The sequence below is a fragment of the Ctenocephalides felis genome, unplaced genomic scaffold (assembly GCF_003426905.1).
Source record: "Ctenocephalides felis isolate EL2017-DRISC unplaced genomic scaffold, ASM342690v1 CF-g0.4_SCAFFOLD_03571, whole genome shotgun sequence".
In the NCBI taxonomy this organism is placed as follows: Eukaryota; Metazoa; Arthropoda; class Insecta; order Siphonaptera; family Pulicidae; genus Ctenocephalides; species Ctenocephalides felis.
The window spans coordinates 25,697,316-25,719,507 of record NW_020539725.1 but is presented as its reverse complement, the minus strand read 5'-3'; the positions used below and the strand labels follow the sequence as shown (position 1 = coordinate 25,719,507).

General features: G+C 29.5%; 2 non-coding genes and 1 pseudogene across 2 annotated transcripts; 1 reads left to right on the top strand and 2 right to left on the bottom strand.

Annotated features, from left to right (window-relative positions):
• The first annotated feature begins 3,475 nt into the window (after positions 1-3,475).
• Positions 3,476-16,306, top strand: LOC113384721 (annotated as a pseudogene).
• LOC113387094 lies at positions 10,345-10,467 on the bottom strand. Its single transcript, XR_003368062.1, has one exon. It is a non-coding gene; the product is annotated as a U5 spliceosomal RNA (small nuclear RNA).
• A 218-nt stretch (positions 16,307-16,524) lies between the features above and the next one.
• Positions 16,525-16,596, bottom strand: Trnaa-cgc. Its single transcript has one exon. It is a non-coding gene; the product is annotated as a tRNA-Ala (tRNA).
• Between the last annotated feature and the right edge of the window lie 5,596 nt (positions 16,597-22,192).

Here is a 22,192-nt window from a genome sequence, read left to right as displayed (position 1 = left end):
CCCACATATGAACAACTATACATACTTGTTATCCCCAAAAATTTCATTTTTACTACTAATGGAATGCTTGTCGAAGAAAACATTGCTAAAAATTATCATGTATTGCCAAATACTGTTTATTTGTCATTCAAAATATTTGTGTGAATATTTCTTGTTTACACTTTGCAGCTGGAATTTGTATAGTTGTTTTTTAAAATTCTAAAAGAATGATTCAGACAACATGCTTGAAGCCATAAGACACATTGGTTGAAACCAGTATTATTGACGACATTAAATTAGACTCTATTTGGCATAGTCAGTTTATTTTTATTAAAAAAAATTGTCATAAAATAAAATTATGAATTTTATTTCCACATCTACACATATTTGAATAATTTCGTCTAGAACAGTGGTCAGAGAACCGAGGTAAATTACCCCAAATGGGGTAAAAATGAATTTTTTTGGTTTAAAAAGTATCTATTTCCAATTGATATTCATTGTATTTGCTACAAAGTTGTTTATATGGAAGGCAATCATTTGCGTTTTGCGATGGAGGTAATTCAACTTAGACAAAAAAAAGTTTAGAGTAATGATTAAAAAAGTTCCCCGATCGCTGGTCTAGAATGTATTTTACATGCTTTCTCATCAAAATTCAAATATTCAAAAATCACATTGAGATTCTAAAAACATTGAAATTTTACACAAGAATTCTATACAAATACGGAAATACCCTTCACATTTGAGTTGATAAACGTGAATCGAGCAATTTCAAAATATTTAATATTTATTTATTAATTTTATTTAAAGTTGTCAAATATCTCCCTTCCGCCTTTTTGTATTATAAACCAAGAGCAAAAAAGCGGAAGGGAGATATTTGACAACCTAATATTATTAAATATCAAATATTCTTAAATATAAAAATATTATTATACAAATACACATACAAATACTTTTAATTAAGGTGTTACTTAATATTTAATATGCAATACAGAAAGATACATAAAAATGTCATAACTTTTACACTTTCTATTCAGATTCAAACTTTGCGTTTTAATTTCACATCTATGCATAAGTATAAATATACATTATTTTTATTATATATTATTATTATATACCAATCTTCGAATTTAAATCAATAAATTCTTTCATTAGTGAAACCTTACAATTAGTGAATAAGTTCAATATAAATGTATTGTTTTTTATATTTTTATTTTAATTTCTGTGATAGACATATTTTATGCATTATGCAGCTATCTGTAAAATTCCATAAAATGTTGAATATTTATTCATGTAGTTAGAGGCACGAATATAACTGTATTTGCTTCAACGAACAGGATATTCCAATTCCAAATCTAATTTAAAATAAGCTCAGAATAACTACTCTATTCCTGATTCGGATTTCTAAATGCCATAGTATTAAAATATCCTCATGTTCCTTTAAACCCAATCTCATACAATACAATATAAAAAATATTTTGTGCATGTAAGATTTAGTTAGCTTTGCAAGTAAACAAGCTATAAATCAGCTATGAACTATGTTATAAGTTATAATTATGTGTTCATAAATATATACATAAAAAATAAAGTATGTACATATTATTACGAATAATTATCATTTGTAATAGAATTCAGGTATAAATGTTACGGCTGTGTACCTTAGCTTACAGTAGTATACAATAAATTAAAAATGAAAGTGAAAAAATATGTGAACTTGATTTATGTGATTTATGTAAAAGATACTGAAATTCCCTAATATTTGTTCTAAAAAAATATATTTATAATACTTCACATGCAATTTGATTCAAAATTTTATATAAAAAATTAATTTAATAAATTCAATAATAATCTTCATCTATCGAGGATCATAATTACAATTGGAGAATTTGGTTTATCAATGTTTGGATCGGTAAAAAGCTTTTTGGAGTCAATAATATGTTATCAAATATATTATCTACAATAAACTTCGAAACAATGTAAATATAAATAATAAAATGTAATGGCAAAAATTGCGATTCATAATAACATGATAAAACCTATTCATATAACATGATAAAACCTATACAGTAAAATATACATATACATGTAAATATATACATATATATATTATTATTTTATAATGTATTAGTTGATAAAAGATATACTTACTTATAATCAAAAAATAAGTTTTTAAATCTAAGTTATTTGTTTATTGTTTGTGGGATTCTTTTTAAATAATGTGTATCTTTATTTTCATTGAAGCTGGAACTCGAAACGTAAAATTTTTACATTATTTTGTAACATTAAATTTTCTTTTTGATAATAAGATAGATGCTTGTTGAATAAATTTTTGGGTTTAAAATATAAAAGGATTCAGTTTAAGCTTTTTTCTGGGTAAAACTGCTAATTTTATGCACTTCTAAAAATATTATTTAAACTATTACTTAATTTTTTGTATGTATTGTTCATATATAACTTTGATCTGCAAGAAAAATTCAGACAAATAGTTCATATATGGGAATGTTGAGAAAAAAAAAATCTGCTAAAGATAATTTTGTAGAGCTTTGATTATACTCATATGTATATAAATTTATATCTAATAAATACGCTCATATGATAAAAATACTGTATATGGCAGTATGCAGTGTGAATAATAATGAAATCTTGTTAAAGCATTTACATATTTGAATAAATTATTATATTAAATTAAATGTCTAGATACTTTCATTATATTTAAATAAATAACATTTAAATTAATTATGTGGGAGTCGTAATGATTATGATAATATATTTAATTAGAAACTCCCAACATAATAAAAAAAAAAAAAATTATTAACTATAAAAATATTTCGATATCAAAAATATACATGACATGTCCGATTGTTTTTTACAAATCAAAAAAGCAGCCTGCTTGATATCGCCACACACTCCCAACATAATAAAAAAAAATAAATTTATTAACTATAAAAATATTTCGATATCAAAAATATACATGACATGTCCGATTGTTTTTTACAAATCAAAAAAGCAGCCTGCTTGATATCGCCACAATTATTATATTATTAATTTAGAAGTATGATAGAAAATTATATCATAGAATTTGTAATTAGCACGAATGTATTTACTATAATTACAAACGTTTTAAGGTGCTGGATCTTCATACATTCAATAAGTTAAAATAAATTTCGTTTTTCTGTATTATGTGATCTATATTTATGAGTTCTTGAAACTGGTCACAATTGCAAAGTAAATTTTTATCGTTAACAGTTAACTAAGCATAAACGTTTTGACCCATTTATGATTAAAGTTAATCAATGCAAATAGTAAGCAAATTATACCTCCAAAGCCACGTGCACAAAATACAAGAATAAAACAATACTGACTGATGCATGAACTAAAAAGCTCTAAAAGTTACCTCATTCATTCTAATACAATATTGATCTTATCAAAATTATTTTACTTTTAGCACAATGGTACACAATAACAATTACAAAATGGACCAGTCAATAATACACGAAAAAGAAATATATCCAGATTTTGTGAAAGGACCATTAACTGAGTATAGAAATCAATGTACCTTTGATTGGCGTTTGATGAACCTCAGCTTGTATGGTGAAGAATGTGTTAGATTTAAGGTAATAATAAAAAGACATCCTAAATATCAAGATCGAAAAACACTACAAGAACCTTACTTGATCAAAATAATTGTTTAGTGTATTACTACCGTTAAATTTTTTTAACATGTTTAAATTTTTACATGCCTAATTACTATATTATAAGTGAAGTAGTAATGTTATAGTAATTAAGTAATAGTCTCTTTCAATATCATAATTTATAATTTCAATATCATAAAGATTTAATTCATTTCAATAGTCTTAAATAGAGCAATATTATCAGTTAAATGATAATTACATTTTATGTTTTCAGAAAACAATGTCAGATTATATGCAAAATGAAAATATCTTCCAGCATGTTAACAAAGAATTAACTTTAGATGAGTACAGAAATTTAACAATAAAACGAATGTACACACTCAAAGGCCGAGATATTCTACCTATTTACAAGGTATCAATTGCATATAAAATATTTTTAAATTTTTTTTAGAATATCGAATGTAATTTATTTGTTTATTCATTAGGTGCTAGAAACTCCAGAACTATATCCAATATTCAGAGGTCTATTATTCTTTTATGACCCATCATTGTGCATTAAATTTTCATTGACTTTTGGAATGGTTCCAAATGTTGTCAGGAGTTTAGGAAGCGAAAGATTGAGTGCGTACGCCTTACAATTATATGAAGGAGAGGTAATAATTAAATTTATTTTTGTGATTGAAAATTTCTATATCACATAGAACAATACAGTATGACAAATTACTCCAGAGATATATATTTCTGATCAACTTACGTTGATTAATTAGCGGCCTATAAATTCATAGATATACTTGAGATATTTTTTTAATAATCGGACAGATTTTTTCTGGATAGTTTCGTTTCATAATAATTTAATTTTCTAACAATTGTGTATAATAGAAAGATATCGCTTGGAATATAATGTATTGCAGTAGATGGCTAAATGCTCAAAGTTAGCAAAGCCATTAAATAAAAAAAAATAGAGAAATAAAATAAAAAAACTATGTAGTTGGTTTGGTATTTAGCCTTGAGGCAAGTTACATGAACTTCCCGATATGTGCAAATAATCTACTTAATCAAAAAAAATGTGTAAATAATATACTTCATCAATCCTACTTTAAAAAAAACGATAATAATTTTAGCAAACTTTGACGAATTTGCAAAATTAAACTACTTGACGTAAGGCCGTAATATTACAGTAAGTTCTATAAGACGATGATGTATATCGCCAAAAAAAGTTCCATGAAAATCGGCTTAAATTTTTTTTTCAACAGTTAATTACAAGAAAACGGCTCGGTAGATTTTCACCTAAAATTAATCAGCATCATTCCCAAATGATATCTTTCGAACAGTTTTTGATTTTTCAAAATCGGTTCGGTAGCATGAGCTTAAATGTGGACGAAAATTTAACACTTTTTTTCAACATTTAATTACAAGAAAACGGCTCGGTAGATTTTCACCTAAAACTAATCAGTACCAGTCCCAACTAATATCTTTCGAACAGTTTTTGATTTTTTAAAATCGGTTCGGTAGGATGAGCTTAAATGTGGACGAAAAGTTTAACACTTTTTTTTCAAATTGCAAAGAAACGGGTTGGCAGATCGTCACACAAAACTGACAAACGATAGTCCTCACCAAAATACATCAAATAGCTTTTAAATTTCTAAAATCGGCTCAGGCGTTTTTGAGAAAACGTCGATCAAAGGTCTAACTTTGACAAATGCCAAAAAAACAATACCGATTTTTGCAAACTTTGACGAATTTTTAAAGCTGAACCTGTTGTCGTAGGGCCGTAATATTTTAGTATGATATAGAAGACTATGTTATCTACCGTCAAAAAAATAATCATAAAAATCGTCGAAATTTTTTTTTAAAAAACTTTATTACAAGAAAACGGCCCGGCCGATCTCTACCAAAAACTAATCAGCACGATTCCCAACCAATATCTTTCGAACGATTTTTGAATTTTCAAAATCGATTCATAACTGCGGGCTTAAACGTGGACGAAAGAGTTTTCACTTCTCTGCTATTTACGAAGAAACGGTTTGGCCGATTGTCGCACAAAACTGACAAACAATAGTCCTCATCGAGATACATCGAATGGCTTTTAAATTTTTGAAATCGGTCCAGCCGTTTTTGAGAAAACGGCGATTTACGGCAAAAAATCTGTTGGTGCACACGCACACACACACACACATACATACTTTTTCCAAATTTGGTCTCATTCGATTCAGAATGGCTTGAAACGTCGAGAAAACATAAAATTAGCGAATCGGATTTTTTGATGAAAACATAAACTTCTCCTTCGGGAAGTTAATAAAAAATACTTCTAACTTTTCTGCCGTTGCACTTTTTATTTTATAATAAATCATTCCACGAAGTGCATTATTCGTTGTATTTTTTATATATTTATATATATACATTATTTTCATATCTCAGACAGACAGAAGTGCCTGGTATGATAGATTATGAAAACAGTTTTCATATTTTATAAATACATTTCATTTGACTTTTTCATTAATATAATATCTATTATAATTATATTATCTTTATATAACTCTTCAGTCCTCTTTGTCTTCAATTTCCTTATAATATTTCTTTATTTTCCTTTTAAATTTGTCGTCATCATTGGTCATCGTATATCGTTTGGCAATTCATTATTTTTTTCAGTATTTGTTTTCCATTATACATTTTTTATCAAATTAAATAATGATATACCTTTATTTATAATATGTAACATTATAAATAGTCAGAATAATTCATTATCCTATGAAGCTTTGATCTGATTTTGATAAGGTTTTTCCATGCTTCTCTCATTGCAATGATTGAAAATTTTTGCGACGAATCAAAGTGTTTTACATCTAATTAACTATACTAATCTAATCCAGTTCCTGGTTGCATTAATCATATTTTTTTTATTTTTTTCCAGTATGCAGGTTGTTTTGCTTTAACAGAAATATCCCATGGAACAAACACTAAGGGAATGCGATGCGAAGCACACTACGATCCTGATTCGAAGCAGTTTGTCCTACATACACCAGATTTTGAAGCTGCCAAATGCTGGTCTGGCAATTTAGGTAAACCTTTTAACGTAAATAAAGTATCAGATAAATTATATAAATTCTTTACCAAAGAGAGCGTTTTGTTGTTTTAAAATTGAGGTAGTAGATAACGCATACATAGTACGATAACGATAACGATAAATGTTTTAGTTCAAATATTGTGATCTGAAGAAAATCTCAAATAGTTCGACATATATGTCTTTAAATGTTTGATAATGTTATTTTCTTAAAGTGCGAAAATGAGTCGGCAACATAAGATACAGCTAACAAAGCAATTGTATTAGTAACGATCTTTTTACATTTTTTTAAGTGCAATCTGTCTCACTTAGAACATTCAGTAATTGTTTTGACTTAATTATATGGTTTTTTTAATGGATGTCAACCTGGTAGTTGTCTAATCCCATTTTTTTATTATCTTTTATTATATCATTTTTTATTATATATTTTTTATTATATCCATATATATACAACTATACCCACAAGAGGCGATTTTCACTTAAGGCTGTATTTAAGATCTATAACCTCAAGTGGAAATTTGATATCGTAGTTAGGTTTTTGAATAAATTTTGTAAATATATGTTTATTTGATGTCGGGTTTTGGCGGTAGCGGGGATCGAACCAGTGAACCCGGGACTAGTTGATGCTAGCCCATGAGTAACGATAAAGAAACAATTTTTTAAAATTTGTTTTTTTTATTTAAAATTTTAATTTTTATTTAATTTTTTTTTAAATGTTCTTTTTACTTTTGAAGGGAAGTCATCAACGCACGCTATAGTGTATGCAAAGCTCTTCACTCAAGGTAAAAATCACGGCTTGCATCCATTCCTGGTACCCGTTCGCGATCCCAAGACATTACTGCCCTTTGCTGGCGTCATAGTCGGTGATATGGGAGAGAAAATTGGCCTACAAGGTATTGATAATGGGTGAGTAATTGAGCGTTAATATTGTTTATTCTATTCGCTTTACCTATTTTGGATTAATCTAATAAAGATATTTATAAGATATAGATAGCCCCCTTAGAAGTGCAAGCAGCCTTTTCAACAAGTTACCTACCGAAATAAAAATATTGACAAACTTAAATAAATTTAAAACTGAATTAAAAAACTATACCAGATATAAATAAGTTTGACCTTATTAGTTAAATATGATTATACTTATATTTCTTATATAGATGTAATATTTTAAAATGAAATAATATGAAATAGATAAATATATATGTATAAGCATAAATGTATAAAGCAATCCATAATCTCTTATACCAGGCACCCCTGCCTGTCTGAGATATGGATATATATGAAATGTTTATATTGCTAAATAAATAAATAATAAAAAAAATAAAAATAAATCATCTCGAAGAATAAAATTGATAAAATTTCAATGATTGCGAACGTGTTGGAAAAAGACAGTTACCATCTTCAAAAAAACGTATGAAATGTGAACCCCTTAGTTTTGGGCGTGAATGATGTTCTACTACATCGGTTAAGATCCGTTTTTATCAGAATAACGTTGAAAGATGACAATTTATTAACGAATAATTATGCACTGTATCAATTTTACAAGAAAATCACTGTATTCAATTATAGGTATTACGAATAAACTCGAGCTTAAACAAAACACTGAAACACAGTCTCGCAGTTAAATTTCAAAATGCCATCTGAAGACGCCCGGCGCAATCTTTATTAAAAAAAAGTCAATTAATTACACTACACACGAACAATCTATTACCTCGAAGGACCAGACATAATTTATTATATGAAAGGCTATATCAGACCTGATATAAAATAAGTTAATTAGAAAATTAGTAAATAGTTTGGTAAATAATTTGTATTTATTTGTAAGGTGTAAGGCTTCAAGAGTTACGTACAGAAATGATTGAATTTCTTACAATTAGCTAATACCTAGGGTATAATTATTTTATTATTCTAGGTAGAAAAGGTTAGGTAAAAGGAGAGATACATATATAATATTTGTGAAGCGCGAACTCTATCTACGTACGTTAAAAAATATGTATGTAGAATATGTTGACAATAAATCGATGGCAACAATGTTCCATCGTATCTTTTGTTTTGATCGAAGTTTGGCAGTGATTTGTTATCATACCAGAAGTGAAATACCAAAAACGATTTCAGTTGCATGTAACTTAAAGCTTAAGCAACTATGTACCACGATCTTACCTACAGCTATTGTAATAAGATGTAATTATATAATGTCTTCATTTTTCAGATTTTTGTTATTTGATAAATATCGCATTCCAAAGGAAAATCTGCTCTCAAAAACTGGCGACGTCCAAGACGATGGCACTTATACGACACCTTACAAAGACCCTTCAAAGAAAATCGGTGCAAGTTTCGGGGCTCTAAGTGGAGGCAGAGTCAATATCGCAGGTAATAAATGCATTTCATCATTAGTACTAAATTGAAATTAAATATGGAAGACTATAATTTCTGTTCCAAAGCATCTCATATATTCTCGGATAAAATAGAAATGTTATGGTAATACTATGTACGGGTCTATCTACGTATGAGTTGGTAGTTACGAACGGTCAAAAAACTGTTTTTGCTACGCGATCAGGCGTTTTACTCATAAAATCTAACTTCACGATAGGAAGAGACATCAGAAAGTTGCACTTACAATAAAATTGTTGTTATTTGGCGTTTGTGTGTTGTGTATGTTAGGTTTTATGTGTAAAATGCATGATGTCACAGCAAATTCATAGTTTTATCACAATTCGTTGCTGCCAACTAATACGAAGATAGACCCGTAATATAGCAATACCATAACATTCAATTTTATCCTAACAAAAAAATGTAATCCTAGAATCTGTCGCATAGTATCTTTTTTTACATAAAATCAAGTACAAAAAAAGAATTTATTGATTAACATGTTCACGCCGGCGTGGGCCACCGGTGACCTGCACTAGGCTTTTTAACCAGGTAGTACGTATTTCAAAGGCAATAACAACCCGCCGCCTCACAGAAAAACCAACCAAAATTGGCCCCGGCGTGAACGTGTTAAACAAGTTTTCTACAGTTAAAATATAATAATTTTGATTGATAAACCAGTTCTAACAGGGTCTTCAGTTTCATTTATTATTATTATTTTTTGTTATAATTTATGTATTTATTCTTAAGTTTCATTTATGATAGATATTTTTGGTCTACATATTTTTTTGGATTTCAGGTATCTGCAGTAGTTATTTATCAAAAGCAATAATAATAGCCATAAGGTATTCGGCCGTAAGAAAGCAATTTGGTCCATCAGAAGATAGTGAATATCCAGTCATAGAATACCAACATCAGGTAAAATTTCCTTTTTCATGAACACGTTAGTCGCCAATCAACGTTAGTAGTACCAGAAAATTTTTCACATAAATCATTCGATCATTTTTACTTAAAAATGTATCTTAATGTTACAAAGGAAAAAAAATTGGCAAAATTTCTAGAGAAACACAATTTTTCATGATAGACATACATGGTCTTATATTAAAATTTTGATCTTCTACCTAATCGCGTATGTTAGTATTTAGGTATATATGTCTCAACATGGTCCCTATAATAGAACTTTTTAGCGTCAAAGACATATAATTGACATGACGAATAACGTACTAATCTCAATATGTATTTAATTAGTAATATATACTGCATTCCAAACTATTTGAAATGATCGATTTATTTAATTTATCTAAGTTTATTGGCCCAGCGAATTAAATCGCCGGGCACACAAAAAATTGAGTTATATACTCATTTGAGTGCTCCCCTCCACGGAAATCTTTAGTAAAAGGCGAAAGATTTATTCGCTCTGAAGGGAAACCAAAGTGCCGAGCCGACAAATCAGTTTTATTTTATCCTCACCTGGGCGCAATAGTGCGGCGTGTGCCGCGTTGCCCAGAATACGGAGGAGCACGCTAGTGCCATCTATTAATGACTTCCCGAAGATTTTAATATAAACTTGTTCCCTTTTCAGCAAAATAGGCTCTTTCCTTATTTGGCTTCAACATATGTTCTGATTATTGTTACTGACTGGTTTTGCGCATTCCATATGAAATATAGCAACGGGATTCTATCGGATGAAGATAAAAAATTATCTAAGCAAGAACTGGATAACAAAAGAGCTGCAGTGGGTAAATGAGCTTTTTTCAACTTTATATATTTATTTTTTAACTAACATATGAACTAAAACCGATCCACTTTCAAATTATATGAGTAAATTAATTAATTATAATTATTGTTATTAATTTAATTATCGATTATTATTGTATTCTTCAGAAATTTTCTGATTTTATAAAAATGCACACTATCCAAAAAAATAGATTTGAACCATTATTTATTTTTAAAAAATATATTGAAAAGCCTTTATTTAATAGTTAATAATACTTAACGGAACATTTAAAGAAATTGTTGATTAGTGTAAATAAACATTCGTTTCGTTGTAGGATAATGAAATTTATATATGAAATTATGGTATGTCTTCACAATCCTCAATACGACGAGGATAATAATAATAGTAAATGGTAGCCTGCCCGACGGCTGGTCCATATAGTATGAGGGCCACCACAAATAAATGAATCCGGTGCTGGATTTACAGTAGGGGCAATCGGGGCTACTGCCCAGGGCGGCAAATTTTGGGGGGCGGCAAAATTTGGATAGTGAGAAACAAATTCTATACAATATAATCAACTTTTTTAACAACATTTTTTATTTCAAGAAATATAATTAACAAAACATAATACGATTGCAATGCAAAATTTGGGTTCAAATAACCGATAACTAAAATTTATTATTTTGCCTTGCCTCCCTCTTCGAACGTAAATTATCAAATTAGTTAATAAGATATCAAATTTGGCAATTTCACTAATATAAAGATCCGTAAACAAGCTGAAAGTTTAAGTGAAAAATATGTTCTTCAGTTCTCGAGCCCTCCAAATATGACGAATTTGTGCACTTCCAAGCTTATAGCGTCGAAAAAAATTTAATCTAGTAACTCATGGCATTGTGCCTTAAGGGGGTTGTTCTTTTTTTTGTTACAAAACATGCAAGGTATTTGTTTTTGTTTTTCTCGAAATGTATTTATCATAAAGACATGTGGTTTTTTTTTAAATAAAAATTCCAAAATCATAGAATATTAAGAAATTTTTTATTGTTATTTTTTCGCCGTCATTTTTTAACCACGGGGCGCCAAAGTGGGCGTTGCAAAATCGATCTCGTTTGCGGTGCCACAGATAAATCCGTTGCGCATCGCCTGAAACAAAAAAAAACGAAACTACGTTGAAGAAGAAGTTTGAATTCAGTCCCCCTACCAAAATGAAAGAAAAAAAGCAAGAAGAAAAAAAATGGCAGCAATTTAACAAAAAGTGTTAAAAACGGCCTGTTTTTTGGGACATTTTTTGCATTTTGAAATTTTTCGAAAATTATGAACTTTTTGCAAAGCAATCGCATTGCGTAGATGTTTCAGAGAAGAAATATCGAAACTCAATTACCATTTTTCGTAATTGCCTGTGTCAAAAGCTAATCAGCACGTCTCCCCATCAATACAAATCTAATATTTTTTTAATTATTCAAGTCGATTTCGAGAACACGGATTAACCGATTTAAATGATTCAATTCCTATTGATAAGGAGGCAAGCTGATTGCCAAGTTATTGGCCAAGGCAGGTCCAACTGTTTTGAAGATACGGGCCAAAATGCCAAAAATGATAATTCAGTTTTTGAGAATAAAAAGCGTCCAATATATCATTCAAAAAAAATTACAGAATAAATAACTGCTTAAATTTCTGTGGGGCAGGTTTAGCGTTTTCGATGATCCAATAAAAAAATTTGAAAAAGAAACATTTAGCGGACAAAAGTGATCGTAAGACATATGCACAATAAATTATCAGATATATTAAAGATATAATAAAAAGTATAAATTTTGTTTAAATTTATATGCGTTCTGTAACATTGTTTATCCGTTAGACTGCGACGCGGCGCTTACGCGCTTCTATATTTTGTCCCTAAGCAGCTGAAGCAGCGCGATTGCTTTAAAAAATAGTTCGAAAGTTCGTAATATTTCAGGAATGGGGCGGCATTTTTGTCAGTGCCCCGGGGCGCCAAATTTCTAAATCCGGCCCTGAATGAATCCCTTACCTTTCGAGATAATTCGATGTGGGTATACATATTTATTTTAAATACATTAAATATTTTTAAGCTGGTTTAACTTATTTATTTAATCAATTTAATAAAAATGTTACTGTTTTTGGAGTAACTATTTTGTAGATAAGTTTTGCAAAGTTTATGTAAAACTGCACTTCTCAGAATTTTATTCTACAGTGAGAATACTCAATACTTAGACAATGTTTCTACTTAAAATTTCACCTTATAAGTATTGCAAACAAATTGCATAAAAGTCTATTAATTTAATGCGTTGCTTAAATCCTAGAAACTTGTAATGTTCTGGCGCAATTGCAGGAAATGAAAATCGTTGTTTTATTTAGACTAATATTGTACAATGTTAATCAGTTGAATTTTTATCGTAAAGTCACTAAAATATAGACTTATTTCGATGCAAATTTTATCTAGATTTGATTCTAAGACGTCAAAATTATCTATTTCGACTCGATAATTAAATTAATAACATATAAAGATAAATTAATAATCGAAACAGAAGATATATTATTCAATCAGCGTCGTTTTTTTGTAACTTGTTCATAATATTTATTTATCTTTTTATAACAATTTGTATAAAATTAATTTTAGGTATGGAAATCCATGCACTATCTTCAAGTTTAAAGCCACTCGCGAGCTGGATCGCCAGAGATGGAATTCAAGAATGCAGAGAAGCCTGCGGAGGACACGGATATTTAAAAGGTAAATTATATCTGAATTTACTTGAATGAAAATAATTGAAATTGCATTCCATCAAAATAATTACTGAAAAACGTTGCCAAGAACATTTATTAATAAAATCATTTGCAAGCTAATTATATAATCAATTACCGAAATATTTCAGCTGCGGCTTTGGGTGATCTCCGTAACGATAATGACGCCAATTGCACATATGAAGGCGAGAACAGTGTCCTTATTCAACAGACGAGTAACTGGTTATTGAATTTATACAAAACTAAGGATACATCAAGCAGTCCTTTGAAATCTGCAGATTTCATAGTGGGGTTAGATGACATTCTGCAGAATCACGGCAAATGGACTCCTAGAAATATGGATGAGTGCACGCGAATTGAGAGTACGTAGATTTATTTATAACATAACTAAATATGAGATTCAAATGTCTTCACGAAGTGATAAGGAAGTCTTTTGATAAATATCTGTTTTTGAAGTCTCAAATAAAAAATAAAAAATTGCTGTTCACCCAGCATTTTATTAGTATTGTCATAATTCATTAATCTAATGAGAATATATTAAATAAATTTTGATCAATTTCATTTATTTAGTAATTGACCAAAATGTTTAATAAAATAATCATAGATATAAAAAACATCGCCATTGAGTAAACGATACTATTATTAATGCAGTTATTTCATTAATAACTATAATTATGGCATATATTTTTACTATCTACAGATATATTGAATGCATTCCAATGGCTAACTTGCTACCTATTAAAATTAACACATATAAAAGTCGATGAATTAAAAAAGCAAGGTTGCAGTGCCTTTGAAGCTAGAAATAATTCTCAAACATTCTACGCAGTTACATTGTCTGTAGTATATGGACAGGTGAGTTTCATTTAAGACTTTGCTTATATTTAAAATAAAAAATACTTTAGCTAATTATTCTACCTTACCATCATACTCGGATGTCCAATCACTGGATTGGCATTCGATTTACTCATTTATAAGTACCATAAAAAACTTGCTCATGTTCCACATGGAATAAATTAGAAAATAGATGCAGATATTAAAAAAAATTCTTGCTGAAAATATATAAATGTACCTTTACTCTTTGAAGTTAAATATAAATTGTAGAAAGACTTTTGAAAATGAATAAAAATATCCAAAAATGGTACTACAATAACCAACATATAGGAAATATATATTGTTTTCCTAATTTTTTCTGATATTGTAATGGTAATAATGCCCTAATTTGATTTCAGCATTATCTATTGAAGCATTGTAAAGATTTCATAGAACAAGACCACATTAAAACCAACAAAGATATTTATATGAGCTTGAATCGACTGATATCTCTATATGGCCTTTGGTCATTGGATAAACATACATCCATTTTATACCAAGGTAAGCGTTAATTGAATTTCTCAAACTCAACTCAGTTAAAACTCACTTCTTTTCGATAAGCTTTTTTATTTAAGCTTTATAGAATTGACTTTACTCGATAACATTTGAACTATATACTGAACATTCAACATTTTCCAGGAGGATATATGCAAGGTGAAACTCCTGCAATTCTATTAAAAACATCCATAATAGAATTATGTGCATTGATTAAGAAAGATGCAGTAGGCTTGGTCGATGCAATTGCTCCTACTGACTTTTTCGTGAACAGCGTTTTGGGAATGTCTGATGGACAGGTAAGCAAATATTTCAACAAAATATCGTATAGTACCAACATAAATTATGTATTATTATAATAATGCATTTTATTTATGTATGCTGTATTTGATATTCACTATCACCTTATTATTATAGGTTTATAAAAATTTACAATCGAAAAATGATGCAAGCTGAAAATGCTTTGACGAGACCAGATTGGTGGCAAGACATAACAGATTGGAAGAGTTATGCAGGCTCCAAATTATAAATTGGTAATAATAATAGATAATAATAGAATAAATAATAGACTCAAAGTATCTTATATAAAGAGAAATGATTAGTAAAAATTAATTTAATGTGTAACAACCGATACATGCTCAATCATTGCAGATTCAATTTGTCTGATATTCAGGATTGCTTTTAGAGATCAAATTTGTTACATTCATTTTTCAAATAATATAATTATATTTCATCATACATTTATAACTAAGCAATTAAGAAATAACTGTTACTTCATTATGAACATTTAGTATTCTAAAAATATAAAATCAATTATTTATACATCTCGACACTTGATATGCATCATGATCCAGCAGTTCATAACAACCTAAAGTTTAAAACAATATTTATATAATTTTAATTAACATTAAATATCAAAACATTAGAAGAATAATAAAAATTATAATTTAAAAAAAGTTTAATAAAATTATGATGTTGATCATTTTACAGTACAAATCCAGATAATCACATATCACGTATTAAGTGTTGAAGCGTATAAATAAAGAATTGTTAGTATTTAAATTCATTTTTTTAATTTGATATAAAGTAACAGTCATTTCTTAATTGTTTAGTATAAATGTGTGATAAAATTAATGTATTTTATTAATAAAAATATGAGTGTATCAAATTTCAGCTATAAAAAAGCAACCTTCAATAGTTATTTAAAACAGTCTATGTAATTCGATATAATAAAGTACATATTGCAATTTAGTTTAGTATTAAGAATAAATATTACTTATATAATGTAGAATTTTGTTGTAGGTAGTTAAGAGAAAGCAATAAGCAACAATTTAATTCAAGATTGGCTGTGAATCAGAGTTCATACTAAACAATCGAAATATATACATAATAGACTGAAATATCAATAATCATTGTTATTCTAATGGTAAAGGTTGTTTGTATAAATATGAATTTATACCATAGAATTTAAGATTATATATACATTATAAGATACATACCATTGTATGAGATTTAATATATTTGTAACAATTATAGTAACGATCGGAATAACTGTGTAATATAAAAAGTGATGAGACAATTATGGTATTTGCTACAACATGGTTTTCATGTATCTTTATAAGAATTTAAATTTTTAGATGTAAAAAATTTTTAATTGGAGGAGCTGGGATTTGAACCCAGGACTTTCAGCATGCGAAGCAGACACTCTACCACTGAGTTACACCCCCAATAGAAAAAGAACTTTCAAAGCAGAGGAATATCTTCGTAAGCAAGCATACCATATGATATATAATATTAAATGGGAAATTAATTTCATTGCTTATATATTTTGAAAATATATATTTCAATATCAGAGAGATTGCTTTCTAAATACCAATATTTAAATATCTATTTAAAATATATTTCTCTTTAATTGAATGAAATATTTAATACGCAAGTACTTGGGAAACCAGTCTAGAACGCTAGAGTCATTAGACCAATAATTAGGTTTTTGTTTATACTGCTGGGTTAGTTTTAAGTTAAGGTAGGATTAAGATATCGATCATAAAACTAGTGGCGCATGGCATCATGCCTTAAGGCAAATTGCTGGAAGTTCCCGTATCAAAAACTATATTATTGAAAAAAAACTTTCCAAAACTTGAAACAATTAGATTTTTTGGAAATTTTTGACAAAATTTAACTTTTAAAATTTGCTTTTTGTATTTTGATTTATTTTGAAAATTTTGAACATTTTTTGAAACAATCACGCTGCATAGCTGATTTGGAGTCGAAATATCAAAGCGCGTGAGCGCCGCATAGTCGCTCTAGCTGTAAACATTAGTACGAAACTGATATAATTGTGCATAAAATTTGTATTTATTATTATAATTTTTACAAAAAATCTGAAATAATACGATGTACATATGTCTAATGTTCATTTTTGACCGCCAAATGACATTGTTTTTCACTTTTTTATTGGAAATCCGGAGACGCTGGCCTGCCTTTACAAAAATTTCAGCAGTTGCTCATTTCGTCAATACAAGTAAAATGTTTTTTGAATTATCTAAATCGGACGCTCCGTTAACTCAAACTAAAATGCCATTTTAGGCACTTTTTGCCCTGTATCTCCAAAACGGCTAGACCTGCCTTCGCCAAAAACTAATTAGCACGTCTCCCTATCAGTAGGAATCGAATGTTTTTTGAATTAGTCAAATCGGTTCTCGAAATCGTCGACGAAAATTTGCATCCGTACACGCACACACATATACAAAATCGCCCATTTTCGCAAAAGGCGATCAACTATCGACGCTATGAACTTGGAAATTAATACTGCCAAAAGGAAGCAATTGCTGGAACCAGATGGAAGGGGGGTGCGAAGAAGTATTGTCTAGTAGCTACATTGGATATCAAAAATGCTTTCAATTCTGCAAACTGGGATTGCATTATGAGTGCACTCCGTGACAAGAACGTGCCAGTATACCTCTGCAATATCTTCTTTACAGACAGAATTCTAATGTCGATTCACGCGATGGTACAGAAGAATATAATATAACAGGAGTTGTACCGCAGGTCTCTGTTCTAGGCCCTTTACTGTCAAATATTATGTATGATGGCCCTTTAAGACTTGAGATTCTAGTATGTGTGAAGCTAGTAGCATATGCAGACGATGTAGCCATAGTAGTTGTCTCCAAATAAATTCATGAGATCGTAAGTCTACTTGACATAACCTTTAGAAAAATTAATCATTGGATGGGAACAATAAACCTCCAATTAGCATAACAAAAAAATGAAGCTGTTCTTATCACGAATATTAAAACAATAGAGACAAACCAATGAAGATAGAAAATCTAAAGATTACGTCAAAATCTCACATCTGTTACCTTGGTGTAATGCTTGATGCTCGATTGAATTTCAATCAACAGGTGGAACACGTTAGATGCCTAATATTGGAGGCCCAAAACAAACCAGAAAGATATTACTACCATCAGTGGTTACTTCGGTGCTTACATATGGTATCTTCATATGGGATGATGCTCTCAAAACCCAAACAATCGAGGAGAATGGCAGGACCTATATATCGTCTGAGCGCTTTAAGAATTGCTTGCGCACTTCGCACAATATCGGAGGAAGTAGTGTGCGTCATTTCAGAAACTCTACCTCTCTTAGTCTTAGCAAAGGAAATACAGACAATTTACCATCGATGACATCAACAACTCAGTCCTGAAAAGTTGAGAATAGAAGAACGGAAGAACAGCATTGACGGATGGCAGCAACTATGGGATATCGCAGTGAAGGGCAGATGGACGGATCATCTCATTCCAAACATCAAAGTCTGGCTAAATCGCAGGCATGGAGAAGAGAATTATTACAGTACGCAAATGCTATCTGGGCACGGCTGTTTTCGAGCCTACCTACACCGCGATGTGGAAGAGACATAGAGGCGAAGAATTACTCAAGGTACAATTGTTGAAGTGATGCTGACAACTGGAGCTGCTTGGAACGCCATAGACAGATTTGCGAGAGATATGCTAATTGACCTGCGATCTATGGAAAGAGAAAGGGCGAATGGAACTTCGCCCATTTAAAAGATATGCATAAAATCAGTGCAATGACGATAATATTCTAGATTCTCCCCTCACGAAGTAATGCCTAACAGCGGTTTCCGTGGGGACCAGAGGCAAGGGCAAAGAGGCGATTTTAGTCGGTATTATACCAGGGTGGTATTGAGTCCGACATACCCAGACAAAACACCAGCCTGGGGTGCATAAAGGCATTTCCTTCGCTAAACAAAAAAATACACACACACATACATCCATTTTTCCTAAGATATGCCAAAATGTCGAAACCTCTGAAACGTAAAGATATATAAAAGTTTTCATTTTCGATTTTTTGCGATTACTACAACTTGCCCTAAGAAAAGTTAAAAAATGGCATGCGGACGCTGAAGACCCCAGTTTGGTTATATGAAACTGTGTGTTAAGAAAGAAAAAAATGGCAAATGCAAGGATCCATTTGTGGTTTAAAATAACCTCTTGCTTTAATAATTTCGAAATCTCATTTACTAAGTTACGAAAATTAGCAACAAATTACGAACACGGCGAATTATTCGATCGCCAATAGCTACTTGAGCAATAGCCAAGTGATAAGACTTCACTCGATTTAGAACACTAAAAGGAATATTTTTGCTAAAATTTTAAATACAATCATAACCGAAACTTACAAAATTTCTTGAACTGTTATATATGATTCTACTAGCATTAGTATTCATGTCACCATGTCAATATTTATATTTTTATTATGAACACAAAGTATCAATAATTATCGTTAAAGCAAGGTCTCCAAAATGTTTACATCGTTAAATGTTATGAGATATAGAACACAATCTTGCATTGAGTTAGGGACTCTGAACACTTACATCGATTGTAAAAGATATTATTTATATTTATGCAATCTATTTTAGATAAGTTTATCAAAAATAATAAAAGAATCTAATATCCTATTAATTCACAAAATAGCATTATACAGAATCACTCCTACTTATTTCTTCGGTATCTGATTGCAAATTACACTTAAGCGCAAAAGTTTCCCGGAATAAGTTCCAAATTTTAATTTAAATTAAATATTACCCCAAATGATGATATTAATTATGTCATAGATTTTATCATACATACTCAAGAAAATACTCAATTTTATCATATATACCGTCAACGGATGCTGCAGAATTTTGCTCCACTATTTAGGAACAATCGAACAGCAATTTTTTATTCAATTAAAATTTATTGTAACATTTTCTAAACAAGTATTTGACGGGATTTTGTATCTATGAGTACAAATAGTAATAATGTACTAGTTTAAAATATAAAACAGTACCGGCCATTTAAATAATTGAATATGATTGCTGAGATTGTTTCAAAATAACTTACAAGATTGGCTTACAAGATATCTGGATATTTCGGAAAAATAAATAATTAAAAAAAACTAGTCAAACATAAAACTAAAAACATAGCCTTTATTGGTCTTTTTAAAAATTCATTTTATATGGTTAATTACTTCATGCCATGCCAATCTATAGCTTGATATAAGATATCGACTCAGAAATGCAATGGGAATACATTATTATTAAAAATATGTTTATAGCGATTATTTTTTCTTATAAAATACCAAACTTTTTCTTTTTTATCGCAATACCTAAAGGTAGACAACTTATGTTCCATTATCAATCCACATATCTAATAACCATTTTATACTGAAATATATGTTTTTGACTTGAATTATGGTTAAAATTATAAAATAATAAGAAAAAACAAAAAGTGAATGGAAACAGCAAGATAGGATTTAAGTAAAAATTAAGATCGCGTAAACTTGATGCATTATTTACGCATGCGTAATTAATTTTTTTCACAAAGTATGAAAATTAACTATAAAAACTATATCAAATGTCGATCATAAATATTCAATTCGGTAGCCCTCTTGTTTCGACGTAAAATAGTTTACAATTATAAATCTCTCGATTTATCATCCTAATTAGAATTTGAGCTCATTCTTATTATCATATAAACGGTTAAATGCTAATGACAATTAAATAAAAAAGTTCAAATAATCATGCACTTAACTCTTTGTCTACTAATACACCTTCATTTTGAGAAGGAAGATTTTGACATAAAAAATATATTTACGTTACGGCTTCATAATAATTTGATATTAAGTACTTACAGTAAAAATTCCTTCAACTACTTTTTCACAGCATGCCCCATAACACAAAACACACAAGAGCTGTTATAAATCACACACTTTTACATTTGTCTAAACCACATGTTGATGTTAGTTCGATCCGATTGACAACTATTTACGGAACAATGGTATATAAATCAACACGTCTCGGCGATCCGATGTTTACAAAAAACTATTGCTATTATCTTGCAAGAAGATTACTATATATAATCACATTGATAAATTCTCTAAATTATATAAACTATAATTATATTTAGTATCGTAGTTATGCAAATATTGTGCGAACGAACATAAACAAACCGTCAACTTGCGTCAACTAAAGACGATCAAGGACCAAGCTGAACTAGTCAACTTATCCAATATCGGAGCAGTGTTGCCTTGACAGGGGGTCGCATGGTGTCACTGTCACTTATTTTATATTTTTCTATTAACGATTTAAGGTTACATATTTTGTAATATTTAATATAAATGATTCTAGATATTCATGAAAAATATTCCAGAACTTTAATTTACCTAGTTTAGAGTTATTTAAAAAAATAGATGAATATTTACAACTTTCATGACTCTTAACGTTTATGTTATCTGCTCGAACTTAACGTTGATTGTTTTGTGAATGACCATAATCTATATGTCTCTAAATGGATTTTTTAACCCAAAACATTAATTAAAGATGCTAAGATTTAATAAATAACCTTAAAATATAATGTAACACGTATTATTTACGCGTAATTTTTAGTTACCAGAATTTGCCGTTAATAACGGTCCCTTAAAATAAAAATGGTTGAGAATCACTGTGACAACCTGACGAATCAAAAAACAATCCTGTAAGCGATGGCCTTTTTTTAAAAAAAACATTTTACTCAATTTGAAAATATCAAATTAAAACCATGTAATACTCTTATCGTTTTTTTTTTTAAAAATTTTTACTCAATTTGAAAATATCATATTAAAACCATGGACTACTTATTAACGCCTACATATTCGATGAGTATATCCGTTTCCAAAATTTGCCGTTAATAACGGTCCTTAAGAAAGAAATAGTTGAGAGTCACTGTGACATCCTGACGAATCGAAAAACAACATTGTAAGCCAGCGGTTCCCAACTTCCAGAAT